The 16,138-nt window shown below is 39.7% G+C and overlaps 1 protein-coding gene and 1 pseudogene across 1 annotated transcript in view; both read left to right on the top strand.

Annotated features, from left to right (window-relative positions):
* Cacna1d (calcium voltage-gated channel subunit alpha1 D) overlaps positions 1–16,138 on the top strand; it is a 435,186-nt gene that overhangs the window by 94,613 nt on the left and 324,435 nt on the right. The window lies entirely within an intron of this gene.
* Positions 13,508–14,084, top strand: LOC100773473 (annotated as a pseudogene).

The following is a 16,138-nucleotide window of genomic DNA, read 5'->3' on the forward strand; positions in this document are numbered from 1 at the left end:
ATTTTTATCATCTTTTTGGATTGGTACACACAGTAAGGGGTTTCAGCGTGGCTTCTTCCTGTATGTATGCCATTATACTTGGTTCTCATTTGTCCCTTTCCCTCCTTACTCTCTCCATGTTCTCCTGATCAACTGGTCTTTTCCTTTCCCCAGAGTCTCCATTTCTTCTATCTTAAGACCTGTATTCCATTACCCTATTTGCCAGCCATGAAGATCTCCCTTAAGATCTATTCCTCCTTTCTCAATATCCCCTTGCAAGTTCTGTGAACTTCAAACACATGTATATAGCAGAGATACATATATGTATGCTTTTAAATCAAGGTTCCATATATAAGAGAAAACCCATGCTTGTAGTTGTTGGTTTTTTACTCTTTACTATTTTGAGGGGCCTGCCACATGTGGAGAGACTTATTCTTACTCATAAATGCTCAGCCTTAGCTTGGCTTATTTCTAGCCATCTTTTCTTATCTTAAATTATCCCATCTATCTTTTGCCTCTGGGCTTTTATCTTTCTCTTACTTCTGTAAATCTTACTTTTACTCTTACTCCATGGCTTGTTGTGTAGCTGGGTGGATGGCCCCCGATGTTCTCCTCTCCGTGTTCTCTCTTGCTTCTTCTCTCTTTCCTTGCAGATTTCTCCTTCTATTTATTCTCTTAGCCTGCAGCATTGCCTATATTCTCTCCTGACTCGCTATTGGTCGTTCAGCTCTTTATTAGACCATCGGTATTTTAGACAGGCAAAGAATCAGCTTCACAGAGTTAAACAAATTCAACATAAAAGAATGCAACACATCTTTGCATCATTAAAACAAATGTTTCACAGCATAAACAAATGTAACACATCTCAAAATAATATTCCACAACACATGCTATTTGTCTTTCTGAGTCTGGCTTATTTTAATTAACACAGTGCTTTCAGGTTGCATATGTTTTCCTGTAAATTTCATGATTTCATTATGGCTACATAAAATTCCATAGTGTATATGCCCCATGTTTTTTTTATCCATGCATTTGTTCACCTAGTTTGTTCCATTCCCAGGTATTTTGAGTAATATGGTAGTAAGTATGGATGGGCAAGTGTCCCTTAGGATCCTAAGTAAATATACAAGGGTGGCAGAGCTGAGTGCTATGTTAGTTCTGGTTTCAGTTTTTTTCTCTTTTGAGAAAACTTCATACCAATTTCCATAGTGATTGGGCCAGTTTACATTTTCACCTGCAGTGAGTTAGAGTCAGTCCCGCCTTCCCCATAGCCTCAGCAGCACTTGTTGTCATTTGTTTTCTTGATGATGGCCACTCTGATTTAGGTGAGATACAAATCAAAGCAGTTTTTATTTGTATTTCTCTGATGGCTAAGGATACTTAACATTTAATTATACTGTCTATGTCACTTACATGTGAAATGGAAATAATAGTAATAATTGAACTCATGGTTACTAGAGGGTAGGGTTAAGTGAAAGGGGAGACACTGGTCAATACAAACTTTCAAACTCTGGGCCAGAGAGATGGCTCAGCAAGTGAGGACACTTGCAGCCAACCCTGGTGACCTGAGTTCTATTCTGGGACCCATGTGGTAGAAGAAAAGAACTGACTCTCTTAAGTTGTCCTCTAGCCTCTATATGTGTGTCATCACACACACACACACATACACACACACACACACACACACACACACACACACACACACAATGCAAAAGATGTACAAATTCTGAAAGTATAATATACAAGTTGGTGACTAAATTAGTAATATTCTATTGTATACTTTTTTGGCTGAATGGATGGGTCTCAAGTGTTCCCGTCACAAAGTAAAGGATAACTTGGTGAGATGATAGATATGTTAGTTTTGTTATGGAACTCATTTTCTAATGTGTGTGTGTGTCTATATGTGTGTGTCTGTGTGAATATACATACATATATTGAAAACAACACATTGAATACCTCAAATATTCAGTTTCTGTCTACTAGACCCCAATAAGCCTGGAAATAAAAGATATGTTTTTGATCTTTTAAAATAAAGTCACTCAAAATGAAAACAAGCTACTATTACACTGTCATCACAACAGTCTTCTATAATGAATATTTTATTAGGAGCTATATGAAAGGGAGAGTAACGGCACCAATTAAAAGTAAATATCAATTGATTGATTGATTAAAGCAACCACAGGTGTACAACTATTGTATAAGCAGCAGTGTGTCAAGAATAATGGAGCTGAGAAGTTCCAAACACAGAAGCCACACCCTAAACTATTGGTGGAATGAATTCTCACAGTATCATTGTGCTATAGTTATCACATATAGAGCAATGCATTATTCATGTGTTTGTAATGATGTTGGTGTAAACTACTCCAAGCCAGTCAAGTGAAAGTATGTAATATGCATAGTGCATACTATTCTACAGTTCAACTAAAGAATTAGGTTTTCTATTTATATCTTGGCTATATTATTGCTTATGTCATTATTTCCAAAACCATTCTCTTTTATAATAAAAGGTTTATCACAAGGAAAAAATAAAGTGGGGTCTATCAAAACACTTAAAACAATATTACTCATATCTATCTATCTATATCTATCTATCTATCTATCTATCTATCTATCTATCTATCTATCTATCTATTCATATATATCAGATATAGTCTTCTATGTTGCTCAGGTGACCTTGAACTTCAAGATTCACTTGAGTAGTTTGAACTATTGGGAATTCAGCCACATGCCACCATGCCCAGTCCCAAACAAAATAATTTCAAGATTTTTTTCTAAAATTGATGTAAACTTTGATTCTAAAGACGTGCATTCTCTTCCTAGTGCTACTGCTAAACATAGGCATGACCTTGGGTGAGTTATTCAGCTTTTGGGGAGCCTGGGTTTGTCACTGAGTAGGAAGAATGTGGCACTGATGCCCTGGGGGCATGGGAGTGTGCTTGGTGAACTCTGAGCAGCTCTGACTGCTCACACATTATTGGTGCTATACTTTGAATCTTGCTAAATCTGGGAATTTGACTGTGCTTTCTTTGGTTATTTTTTATACCTGTTTTTGGAGGACACTATCACAGCTGTGGGTAAACTCTTTCGGTCATTCTGTCCTCCTGAGAGTCATTCCCCAGGCTTCACAGACATTGAGTCCTCTCTCCCAGCCTTTCCTTTCACAGAAGTGGTACTGATGTGGCTGTCTTTTTCTTTCTCTCCCCTGAGGCCTCTTATGCTGGAGGACTCATTTCATTCCCCATCTCCATCTGGGAGTGCTCTTGAGCGCTGGCTTTCCTCTAAGTCTGCAAGGTGGCAGCTTGATCATTTGTAGACTTGAATCCTTGTGTGTGATGTGAACCATGCAAACTACTTGGCTCCCCTCCCTTGCGTTTTCTTTTCTTTTTTCTGTTAGTCTGCTTTTTAACCATTGCTGTTCTACCCTAAGCTCTCTCTGCTGCTAGAGCCAGTAAGCATTGGAAACAGCAGTTCTTCCAGAGTGTGCCATTTATATGTGAACTCCTCTACTTCACTGCACACGCTGCCAAGAAGCAAGAACCTAGCAATTGTCTTTTCTCTTTCAATTTATAAAAATGAAATTTATTTCTTTGGTGTGTGTGTGTGTGTGTAGTGTGCATTCATGTGCACTCAGAGGTCAGAGGACTTTGAGGGAGACAGCATTTTCCTTCCACTGTGTAGATCTCAGAGATTGAATTCAGGCTACTAGGTTCAGCACTCAAGCCATCTCACCAGCCCTTTCTTTCTACTTTTAATCCATATGCATCTAGCTTGAATGAAAGATCTGGCAGTACTCATGGAATTATACCAAATAAGTTGGTTATCCACCAATGTTGGAGTCTTTCATCTCAGTTTTCTATTTACTTGTGGGATGCATTAGGGAACCATCTAACTTACGTCATCTCCCGATTCTTTACCTGTACAGTGGGGTTTAAAGACTTGCAGACTAGGGATGTGGTTCAGTTGGTAGAGTTCTTGCCTAGTATGCCTGAGGTGCTGGGTTTGATCCCCAGTATAACATAGCCTGGGTGTGATGGCCCACCCCTGTAATCTCAACATTTGGGAGATTGGGGGGGGGGACAGAGGATCAGAAGTTCAAAGCAAGCTCATACAGAGCAAGTTCAAGGCAGGCACATGAGACTCTGTCTCAGAAAGCAGAAAGAGGTTGGGTTTGGGAGAGGGCTCAGTGGATAAAGTGCCCTCTTTGCAAGGATGATGTCCTGAGTTTAGATCCTCAGCACTTACATAAAAAGCTGGGCGTGGCAATACTCTCTTGCAGCCCCAGTACTGAGGGGTCTGTCTGGCTAGCCAGCCTAGTGGAAAGAGTGAACTCAAGGTTCATCAAGAGATCCTATATGAGAAAGCAAAATGGAGAAGTGATTTAAAAGGACATCCTGTGCTGTGGCACAGAGGAGTCACACACACACACATGCACACACCCACGCACTCTCTCTCTCTCCCCTAAAAAATATCACTCATTATGTGAAGATAAAATGGAATGAGTTTTGTGATCTTCAAAGGCCCATGTACATGTCAGTTCCCACATTCATCACTCCAGCAGATTTTCTGGGCATTTATCATCAGTGTTATCAGTGATGGGGCTTTGAGACCAGCAGAAACACCGAAAGCATGGGCTCTCATTTTAGAGGTGTGACCGAGAGAGAGTGGAGCTAAGGTACCCAAGCCTTCCCTTCATAGACATAAAAAGCTTGGACGTTACAATCTATCTCAGCTTCCCCAGGAGTCTCTGTCCTCACAATACTTTTCTTTAGATGCTCATCTTCCTAGATTACAGTCTCCAACTCATGCCTGGAACACCCACTCTCCACATGCCTTACCTGATTGCTCAGAAAACCTTGTCCCATGTATCTTCTGAATGTATTCTTTCTCCTTTAGCAATTCACACGTGTTTTAAGGTGTAGGGCCATGTGCTCAAATGCCTCTTATCCCACATTAATGGTGTGTGACAGTGATTTATAGCAGGTTGCCCTGGAAATGAGTGGAATTTGTGTGAAGCTCAGCTGAGTTTTTTTTCCTTTGTTGAAAATCAGGGAAAGAAAAGAGTATTCTATGTTCTTGTATTCTTTGAAAAATACTTATTTTAAACAGAATCATAAATGAACACATTTTAAAAAGTTAAGAAGTGATCAAAGGCTCATGGATCACAAATTGTAGTTTAATCATGAGTAATGACTTGAACTCTTAACTTCTCCAGCCACCTACCTTTTGACATTGTCATTTGTGAGTGTGTGCATACATATTCAGTCACACATCTACACAAACTAGCCTTTATTTGACATAGAGATACTAGGTCCAGATATTAAACTCGTTAGATTTGGAATATTTCATACATCTAATACAGTATCTTAAACCCAAGACTAAAGACAAAGCTCATTTGTCATTCATATGCACCTTATACACATGGCCTGAGGGTTATTTTGTACAATATTTTAGTTCACTGCTGTTTTGTGATTCATCATGTGAAGTCAGGTGTGGAGTTCTCTACTGGTGGAATCAGAATCTTGTAAGACATTTCCAACCTTAAAGCAATATATATATATTGTACACACACACACACACACACACACACACACACACACACACACACACACTTATTGAGAAAGGGTCTCTCAATGTAGCTTACGCTGGCCCTGAACTCTTTATGTCATCCAGGCTAGCTTTGAACTCTTAGTCCTCTGGTCTCAGCTTCCTGAGTTGCTTAGGTTACAGGCCTGCATCATCTCACCAGGCTTGGGGATATTATTAAAATGCCAGAATCAATGTTTTCATTGTGACCAAAGAAATACAGCTGACTACTGAGGTGAGTGAGATGCTATACAAGGTCTCACAGTCATGGCAAAGCTTTTTGGATGTGTGTCTTTGTTCATCCTTTGCTGTATTAGAACCTCTAGCTGTGTCTTCCTCCAGCTCTGCAGCATTCCACGTGGTCAGACATGTTAGATAATCTGTCAGTCATTTAACATTTCTTCCCCTGTAGATGCTCTTCCTGAGTTCCTCTGCTCTCTAGGTCCACCACACAGCTGCTGTTTTGTTTTGTTTTTCCATGAGTGTGAGAACTTCCTTCGTCTCTCTTTGGGTTAAATCCCTCGATTCCTGAGTCATATGCCTTCTGTTTTTGTCCATCCTATGCCTTAATAACTTATTTCTTGAGAAAGGCTGCCTGGAGGCAAGATTTTAAAGACTGGAATCCAAGGATTCTCCCCACCCCCATCGTTTCTCTGTGTGCAGAATTCCCCTTCTGAATTTTGAAGGCATGATTTCTTTGCTGTCTGTTTACCAACATGCTCATGGGAAATAAGATGTCAGTTGATTCTTGATTCTCTGCGTTAATTACCCTTTTCTGTTTGGAAGTTTTAGGCTTCTCTCTTCACTCCTGGCGTTTGTGCTTTAGATCTATTTTTTTTTTTTTTGGTTAGTAATTGTTCACAGAAAGTGTCTTCATGTAGAACAACAAAAATAAAAATGCACTTTCTTGACTCGAGGGTAGAAGGGTGCTCTGGGTAAACTACTCTGTGGGATTGGTGCATCAGAATACAGGGCATGGTGTATTGGATGTTGGCCTCCATGGCTTCTTTCTTGGTGAGGTGTGGAGTGTACTACTCTTACAGTCCATACCCATCTACACACGAGACCCTCTGTGTACATTGACTGTGTGCTAGTAGACTGGTGCACACTGACTGCACCATTTTTTTTTTTTTTTTTTTTTTTGGAGACAGGGTTTCTCTGTGTTGCTTTGGAGCCTATCCTGGCACTCACTCTGGAGACCAGGCTGGCCTCGAACTCACAGAGATCCGCCTGCCTCTGCCTCCTGAGTGCTGGCATTAAAGGCATGCGCCACCAACGCCCAGCTCTGACTGCACAATTTATGACCACAGTGCACACTGACACACACTACATGACCATAGCATACACGGACCATACAATACATGACTTCAGCACACAATGATGCATGCTGTATGCTGGTAGGACATTCTGACTTAACACTAAAAGACTGAGGTACATGTTGATTACATGGTACATGATCGGTTCACACTGACACACACTGATGGTGGTACAAACTGACTGCACACTACAAGACCATGGTGCACTCTGGCTGTGATGTTAAGCATTTGGCAAGTGGGCCTTGCCAATCTGAAGACTCATTGCATTTCATATGTAGTGATTTGTTTGTGTTTTTAACAATTCCCTTCTCATAGCCTCTTCTATTGTATCACTGGAAGCCTGATTTTAGATGTTAGACCTGCTTACAGACTTACCAACTTCCTTGTCCTGTTGTTATCTCTTGATTCTTTTTTTTGTTTGTTTGTTTGTTTTTTTGTTTTGTTTTGTTTTTTCAAGACAGGGTTTCTCTGTGTAGCTTTGGAGCCTATCCTGACACTCGATCCGCCTGCCTCTGCCTCTCGAGTGCTGGGATTAAAAGCATGCACCACCAATGCCCGGCTATTCTTTCATTCTTAAGTTCATTTCTCAGACTCAGAAATTTCAAGTAAAAACTTAATTTTGCTTACATGTCATGTTGTTATTTATTCAGTCATTAGACAGAATATATTCTGGCCTTGAACTCATGGTTATCCTCTTGTCTCAGCCACCTGGATCCTGAGATTACAGGTGTGAGCTATCACACCTTGATTCTTCTTTAAAAGGCAAAATATTACACTAAACACGTATAAATATAAGATGTGAAATTCATGACTTTTTGGTCATGTATATATGGTTCAAACATGAGTGTGCTAATGAGTAGGATGTTGGATGTCCCCCTCCAATGCTGTCTGACACACCGTCCTGAGATAGTGTCTGTCAGTGAACTGGAAACTCACTGTTCCAGGTATGCTGTCTGGCAGGCTAGCTCTTGGGACCTACCTGTCTTTGTTAGGAGATTATCAGAGCTTCAATCTTGATGCTCCTGAGAATTTTGTCTAAATTGTTTATATTCTCTTCATTTAATTTGTGTAGTTATCGTGTGTCTAGGAATTTATCCATTTCTTCTAGATTTTCCAATTTCAAGGGATGCAAAATATATTTTCAAATACTTTCTAATTATTCTCTGAATTATATTGGTCTCTGTTTTTAATATCTCCTATTTAATCTGTAAATTTACCAACATGCGTTTTCTCTCCATTTCTTTTGGTTAGTTTGGCTGCAAGTTTGTCAATCCTATTTATGTTTTCTCAGAACTAACTCTTTGTTTAATTACTTCCTTGTATTGTTTGTTTCCCCTCTGGTTTATTAATGCCTGAATTTTATTAGTTCTTTTATCTACTGCTTTTGGGTTTCCTTGGCTTTGTTTTTGTGAAACCATGAGTTATATTATTTATTGGAAATCTCTGTATGTTATGGTAAGTACTCAGTTATAAACTTTCCTCTTTGAACTGTCTGTACTGGTAAGTTGTGCTTTCATTTTCATATTTATGTAGTTTCTGTAGCTTTTCTTGCTTTTGATGTTTAATCTTACTGTACTATAATCTGATAAGATGCACATAATTATTTGATTCTTTTGCATTTCATAAGAGGCGATTTGTGGATTAAAATGTGATATTTCTTAGAGAAAGCTCCATGGGATGCTGAGAATAGTGCATATTCTGTGTTTGTTAGATGGAATATTCTTATATTTTTGGTTGTGAGCCTAACCTTTAATGGCTGAGCCATCTCTCCAGCCCTAGATGGAATATTCTACATGTATCCATTAAGTCCATTTATCTACAGTGTAATTTAACTCTAAAGTTTTCTTTGCTGATTTTAACTTGGGTGACATGTTAGCATGAGTTGGCTTTGAAGTCACCCAATTCTCTTTATATCATGGTCTATGTGTCCTCCCAGATCTATTAGTTTCTGTTTTATGAAATTGGGAACTCCAATAATTGGCAAACAATATATTTATAATTAGTTTTAGTCTGTTGAGTGCCTTTGTCAGTAAGGCATGTTTATTGGAGACAACTGGTAGTTACATCTTGTTTTTAATATATTCAGATAGTATGTGTCTATCAATTGTGGGGTTATTTTAGAGAGACATTTACTATTTCCTGTGGTTTTATTTTTTTTCTGGTTGGTTAGGCTATTATTTGTTCCTTTTTCTCTCCCCTATCTGATTAATGTTTTGATGGGTTACTGGGGTGGACATGATGGATTCTTAGTTCCCTTCTGTACACATACTCTTCTTACGAAATTTCGTCTTTACCATGCCACCACAGTTAAGACTATTCACATTCCTTCTTCATGTTTAGGATACCTTTAAATATTGTCTACACCCATGGCCTTGTGGTCATGAGTTGCTTTAGTTTGTCTTTGTTTGGGAATGTTACTTCTCCATCAGTTTTAAAGGATGTTTTTACTGGATGTAACAATCTCGGTTGGCATTTGTTTACTTTTAGGGCTTGAAATGCATCACTCTCTGATTTCTTGGTTTTATAGTTTCTGTTGAAAGATCTGATGTTATTCTGTCTCTGCCTCCTGAGCACAGGGATTAAAGGCATATACCACCATACCTTGATTCACTTAGTTTTTAAGTTTATGTCTGAATATACTGTGTCCTCAGTCTTGTCCTACATCCCTAACATTATTTATTCCAGTTAGTCTGGTCTATTGGTGATAGTATTTTATTATGATTATTTTTGACTGTTTTTATTTGATTTGCTGAGTTTAATTTTCAACATTTATATTTAGTTTTGTTTGTCTTTTTAGACAGGGTGTCATGTAGTCTAGGATGGTCTTGAACTTGCTATATAGATGAGGATGTCCTTGAACTTCTGATTCTTCTTACTCCATCTCCTTAGAGCTAGGATTATAGGAGTCTCCACATGTCCCACTTATGCAGGGTTGGAGACTGTACAGGGCTGTGGATGCCCAACGAAAGCACTCTACCAACTTAGCCACATCCTCAACTCTTACTTAACTTTTTTCTTTCTTGTTTTTTTATTTTTTTATTTTTTATATATTTGAATTACAAACAAGATTGAATTAAATGACAATCCCAGACTTAACTTTTTTCAAAGTGTCAGTTTCTTTGTTTAGTTTCTGGTCCATATTGTTTTCTCACGTATGTTGCTGACTTCTTTCTCCAGGTGCTGGGTTTCCTTACTTCATTTGTCTGTCCTCTTTTATGTCACTGATGATTTATACAAGCAAACTTTTGAATTCCTCATCTGGCATTTTATCCATTTTTATATTTTGTAGTTGAGGAGTTATCCCTTTAGGTGGAGTCTTGGCTTTTCATGTTCTTTGTGCTTGGTGTTGCAAATTGAGCATCTTTGGGGGAAGTTAGCAGCAGGAAGCCAGCTCTTGAGGGCTCAAGCTCTAGTACCACTCAGAGAAGAGAAAACAAACTTCTGTAACTGTAACAGAGAAAACTGCACAAGGTATAGAAATGCCATTAAAACTGATGCAAACCCACGAACACACACCAAGATGGTAGAATAGAAATGGCAGAACGTACTGCGGACCACTGCAAGGTTTTTAAATGCTTTAGGGTAAAGGTAGAAATGGTAAGTATATGAGATAGAAGAAAATGATAGGGAAAGAAGGAAAATAGTGAGGCTAAAGAAAAGGAGAAGGAAAAAGGAATGAAGAAGATTGTTACAAAGTGCAAGAGGAGGGGCTGGCTCAGCAGTTAATAGCTCTCAGTAGTTTTGAAGAAGACCTGGGCCCAATACCCAGCACCCACGTGGTGGCTCACAGCTGTCCTGTATGCCACTTCCAGGAGATTCAATGTCTTCTTCTGGCCTCTGTTAGCAATGGGCACACACATGGAACACATACATATATGCAGACAAAATACTTGTATACTTAAAATGAAATAAAAATCTTTTAAATAAGTTTCAAAAAATAAATCAGAAGAAGAAAGTACAAAAGATTTTTAAAAAGGAAAAAAGCCTCAGATGATTGCCCAATAATAAAAAATAATACACAAATGAAACATAGAGTGGAAGAAGTTGAGTAAAAACTTCAAAAATGTTTTCCTCAAAGCTCTTGGTCCCCAGACTGATAGCTGGGAAACCAGCATGGGACTGATCCAGACCCCATGAATGTGGGTGTCAGTGAGGAGACCTCAGAAATCTAAGGGGCCTCTTGTAGTAGGTCAGTACTTATCCATAGAATAGGTGTGGACTTTGGGAGCCCATCCCACATAGAGGGATACTCCCTCAGCCTAGACATATGGGGGAGGGCCTAGGCCCTATCCCAAAGGATATGACAGACTCTGAAGACCCCCTATGGAAGGCCTCAACCTTCCTGGGGAGCAGAAAGGGTGTGGGATAGGTAGGGTGTTAGTTGGGGCGGGGCAGAGAAGGAGGGGAGGGAGAGGGAACTGGGATTGACATGTAAAACAATCTTGTTTATAATTCAAATAAAAAATAGAGAAAAAAGTTTTCCTCTAAACAAATATATATATATATTATATATATATATATATATATATATATATATATATGAAGCCAGGCATGATGGCACACACCTTTAATCCCAGCACTCAGGAGGCAGAGGCAGGCAGATCTCTGTGAGTTTGTGGCCAGCTTGGTCTACAGAGTGAGTTCCACAGCCACAGCTAACATAGAGAGACCCTGACTCAAAACAAACAAACAAACAAACAAAAAACAATATGTATGATAAAATTAGACACTAATAAATTGCAGTAAAAGGGGGGAAAAGAGAAATCATGAAGTAGAGGAGAGGGGAATGAGGGTTTGATTGCCCCCTCGACTGGGTTTTTTAAATTTGGAGTCTGCTGGGTGGATGTGTGATGTAAAGTGTCAATTGAACCCTTTTGTCTTTCTTGTGATTTTATGGGGTGCTGTCTGGGATGGGACAAGTGTCATATGTCTACCAGAGTGGCTTTTACTTTGTGTATGGGTGGGCCTTTACCATTCTAAGCTTTGTTTTCTGTGGGCTGGCCAGGTTCTCTCACCTCCCAAGGTGCCCTAGTGTGTACACCCTAGCAGACTTAAGTTTGGGCCAGGAAATTTTCTCACAATTGCGATGGGATTCTGGGACGTAGGCACAGCAGCGAGGGCCATACAGACTGACCTGTCTCTGTAATTCTAAAAATGTGCTGGGTATTTATCAGTTACTGAGGGACGAGGCTAGGGGTATCTGTTAGGTCAGTGGGAGCTGATTCATACTGATCTCAGGTGTGGGACTGTCAAGCTACAGAGTGAGGAGATTGGTGTCCAGACATCCATTGCAGGCTGTCTCGCCCTGTGAAATAAGCTGCTGGAGGCCAGGTTCCTGTGCCTGAGCTTTTTAGCTTGTTAGCATTTGGTTCTTTCCCTATCCATGGCTGCCTCCCACCACTGGCTCTTCTTTATCCGGGGTCTGTGACAGGCTATCTTCACGCCCTTTGACGTGGAAAAGCCCTACAGGTAGCTCAGTTTTTAAATAACAGGTTTCTTCTCAGATGGGAGCCAACTGAAGCTGTCTGACACATGATCAGGGACCATATGGAACTACCCTGCACTGCTGACTTACCCCCCTGAAGGAGTCACTGCCTTGCCAAAGCTCAGGATTCGAGGCTAGTCCTATGCCAGGACTGTCTCTGTCTCCACTGGGGCCTCTCCTCAGAAGCCCCTTAGGCTTCTGTTCCTCTGCCCCACTATGGAGCCATGTAGCTGGGCTCTGTGCCCCTTGTCTGCCCCCTGGTCCTCCTCCCCCTACACCCTCCCCACTGCCCCAAGCTGCCCAGGTCTTTGTTCTGTTCAGTTGTCCCTTTGTGAACTTCGGATGCCTGCCCCCCTTTTCAGTCTTTACAAGTCTATTTGTTATTTTTAACTCTTTATATTCACTGCATCATGGGAAGGCAGCTTCTAATCTACTACCTTACCCATAAGTGCCCCGTTGATCTATTTATATGTGCTTAGCATGTTGTGTGGATCATCTCAGCTATGTGCTAGGTCTTAATGCTGTTAGGCAGTATAGGTGCTACAAAACTGTGTTATTTTAAAATTACATTTATCTACCTATTTATTACATTTGTATTTATTTAGTGTGTTCGTGCAAGTGTATGCACATGAGTGTGCATGTAGAACTCAGAGCATCATTTGTTGGCGTCCATTCTCTCATGTGGCTTAATTCTTTAACCATGCGAATTCCAGGATTGAATTCAGGTTCTCAGGCTTGGTGGCAAGCGCTGTTGAGCCATCTTGCCAACCTCTAAATTTGTGCTCTTAAAACTACAGACATACCTCAACTTACTATGGTTTCATATCTCGATGAACATAATCACAGGCTGGAAGTATTGTTAGTGAAAAGTGCATGTGCCAGACTAACCTGCAGAACACCGCAGCCTGAGGCACTGCAACCGTGGAGTATCACTGTTTACTCTTGGGAGCACGTAGTTGACTAGGAGTCATAGGTTGGTACCTCTGCCCAGTACCTCAGGAGAGAGTAATCCTCTCCCAGGAAAAGGTCAAAATTCAAAATCTGAGGCCTAGCTTGGATTGAAGTTGTATTGTTTTCACAGCATTGTAAAATCCAGAAACTCACAAAGCAACTGTTGTTGCTCTTTGCCCCATTTACTGCGAGGATGAAGACCTTTCTCAGCATTCAGACTGTCGACATTCCAGAAAGTACTGATAAAACTCTGAAGGGGTCGTATGGTCATTGTGAAGGGCCCCAGAGGGACCTCCGGAGGGACTTTAGTCACATCAATGTAGAGCTTAGAGCTCAGTCTCCTTGGCAAGAAAAGAAGAGGCTCCAGGTTGACAAATGGTGGGGTAACAGAAAGGAACTGTCCAAACCATCTGCAGTCTGGTTCAAAACACGAGCAAGGGTGTAAAGAGTCTCCATTACACGGCAGGGTCTGCGTATGCTCACTTCTCCATCAAGGTTGCTATTCATGAGCATGTGTCTTTGGTTGAAATCTGAAATTTTGGGGGTGAAAAATACATCCGCAGGGTTCAGATGAGGACAGGTGTTGCTTGTTCTGTTTCTCAAGCCCAGAAGGATGGATTAATCCTTGAAGGAAATGATATTGAATTTGTTTCAAATTCAGCAGCTCTGATTCAGCAAGCCACAACAGTTAGAAACATGGATATCAGAAAGTTTTTGGATGGCATCTGTGTGTCTGAAAAGGGAACAGTGCAGCAGGCTGATGAGTAAGACCTAAGTTACCCAGCTCCAGAAACAAGATCCTGAATTAAAAGACTTGTACTGAAAAAAAAAAAAAAAGAAACAAAACAACCAACTGTTGGTAATCAGGCAGCAGGCATTTAAAATAGCGAGTCTCCTTTCACTTAGAAGTTTTAAATTTTCTCCCAGCCACACTTTGTGGTTCTCTGTGTATAGGTCTCACACGTATCTTTGAGAAATTATCACTGCATATTTCATGAATTTTAATGTGACTGTTAAGGGAAATTATTTTAAGAACTTTTTGTAGTTGTTACTTTCTAGGACTATAATTAACTTCTCTGCATTGACTGTATACTGCTAACTTGATAGGCTGGCTTATTAATTCTAGCAATATTTCGTAGATTCTTTTGGGAATTCTACATGTTTGTGAATAAAACACTTTCATTTCTTCTCAATCCTTCTATTACTTTTAATTTATTTTTCTTGTCTAATTCTGCTGGCTAGTCCTTCTAATACAGTGGGGAATAAAAATGAGGAAAGCGTTCCATGTTTTACTAGCTATGTGTTTTTTGAAGATTTTCCTTTCTTTATTAAAAATAACTTATTTCTGTGTGTATGTGTTATACATGGATGGGTATGCATACACTCCTATGTGTGAATACGGGCACATGTGTGCCATGTATATATATGGAGGTCTGAGCACAGCCTTGGCAGTCATTTGTCACCTTCTACTGCTGTTGTTTGCATTGAACATGCCAGGCGAATCAGTCCCCATCTTTCATCTCCTTTAGAAATGTTGCCATTGTGGATGATTGTGTCACATATTTGTCTTTCTGGCCTTTTATATATGGTCTGAGGATTTGAACTTAGATCCTCATGCTTCATGGTAAATGCTTTTATTCTGAGCTATCTCCTCTCCTCTGTCCCAACCTTGGAAATTTCATTTTTAAAAGTTTAAGTTTTATTTATCATTATTACTACTAATTGTGCACATGCGTGCGCATGCGCGTGCGTGCGTGGGTGAGTGCGTGCGTGCGTGCGTGCGTGCGTGTGTGTGTGTGTGTGTGTGTGTGTGTGTGTGTGTGTCTGTGAATGTACATATACCACAACTGTGTGTGGAATCAGAGGATGTCTTTCTGGAATCAGGTCTTCCTTCCACTGTAGGCTCCAGGGATTGAACTCATGTAATCAGGCTTGCCTGCAAGCACTTTTACCCATTGAGCCATCTTGATAGCTCAGGAATTTCCTTTCTGTTGCTAGATCCGTGAGTTTTAATTTTGAATGCATGTTGAATTTTTGTTAAGCACTTTTCTTTTTTTTTTTGTTAAGCACTTTTCAACCTCATATTATGTTTTCTTGTTTAGTCTGCTGATATAGTGAATTACATTCTTTGATTTTTTAATTGTTAAACTTCTATTGTAGTCAGGGTTTGCCTTATCCTTTTCTGTATTGCTGAATTTAATTTTCTAATGCTGCTCATGAGGCATGATGATATATAATTTTATCTCCCATAATGTGGCTGTCAGTCTTTAGCAGCAGTGTTATGCTGACTATATAATTAGCTGGGGAGTTCTGAAAGGGTTTCATTTTCCTTAAACATCTGATAGAATTTACCAGTGAAACAATATGGACTTGATGATTTCTTTGTATATAGGCTTTTGATAATACATTCAATTTTAAACATTTGAAATATTAAAAATTTCTACTTGGTTTTTTGTTAATTTCAGAAAGTCTTAGTTTTTGCAGGAGATTTATTTCATTTAATTTGTTATTTTGTGAAACTATATACATTTTCTACTACTTATTTTCTTCTTTGTTAAATTACTTATTTTTCCTGGTACTAATTTTCTTCATTATCCTATTGTTCTGCAGTATCCTTGGAGAAGTGGTTTGCTCATTGATAGCAAAATCTGTGGGTACTCATGATATGTAAATGACCATAGTTATTTGCACAGAAGCTGTACCTATCCCTCTGTATATTTTAGATGGGTGCCAGATCACGTGGCATCGTGAATACAATGGAGCTTCTATGTCAACAGTTGTCGTCCTGTATGACCTAGGGGAAAACACCAAGAAAAAGCTATAT

The sequence above is a fragment of the Cricetulus griseus genome (assembly GCF_003668045.3).
Source record: "Cricetulus griseus strain 17A/GY chromosome 1 unlocalized genomic scaffold, alternate assembly CriGri-PICRH-1.0 chr1_1, whole genome shotgun sequence".
Classification (NCBI taxonomy): Eukaryota; Metazoa; Chordata; class Mammalia; order Rodentia; family Cricetidae; genus Cricetulus; species Cricetulus griseus.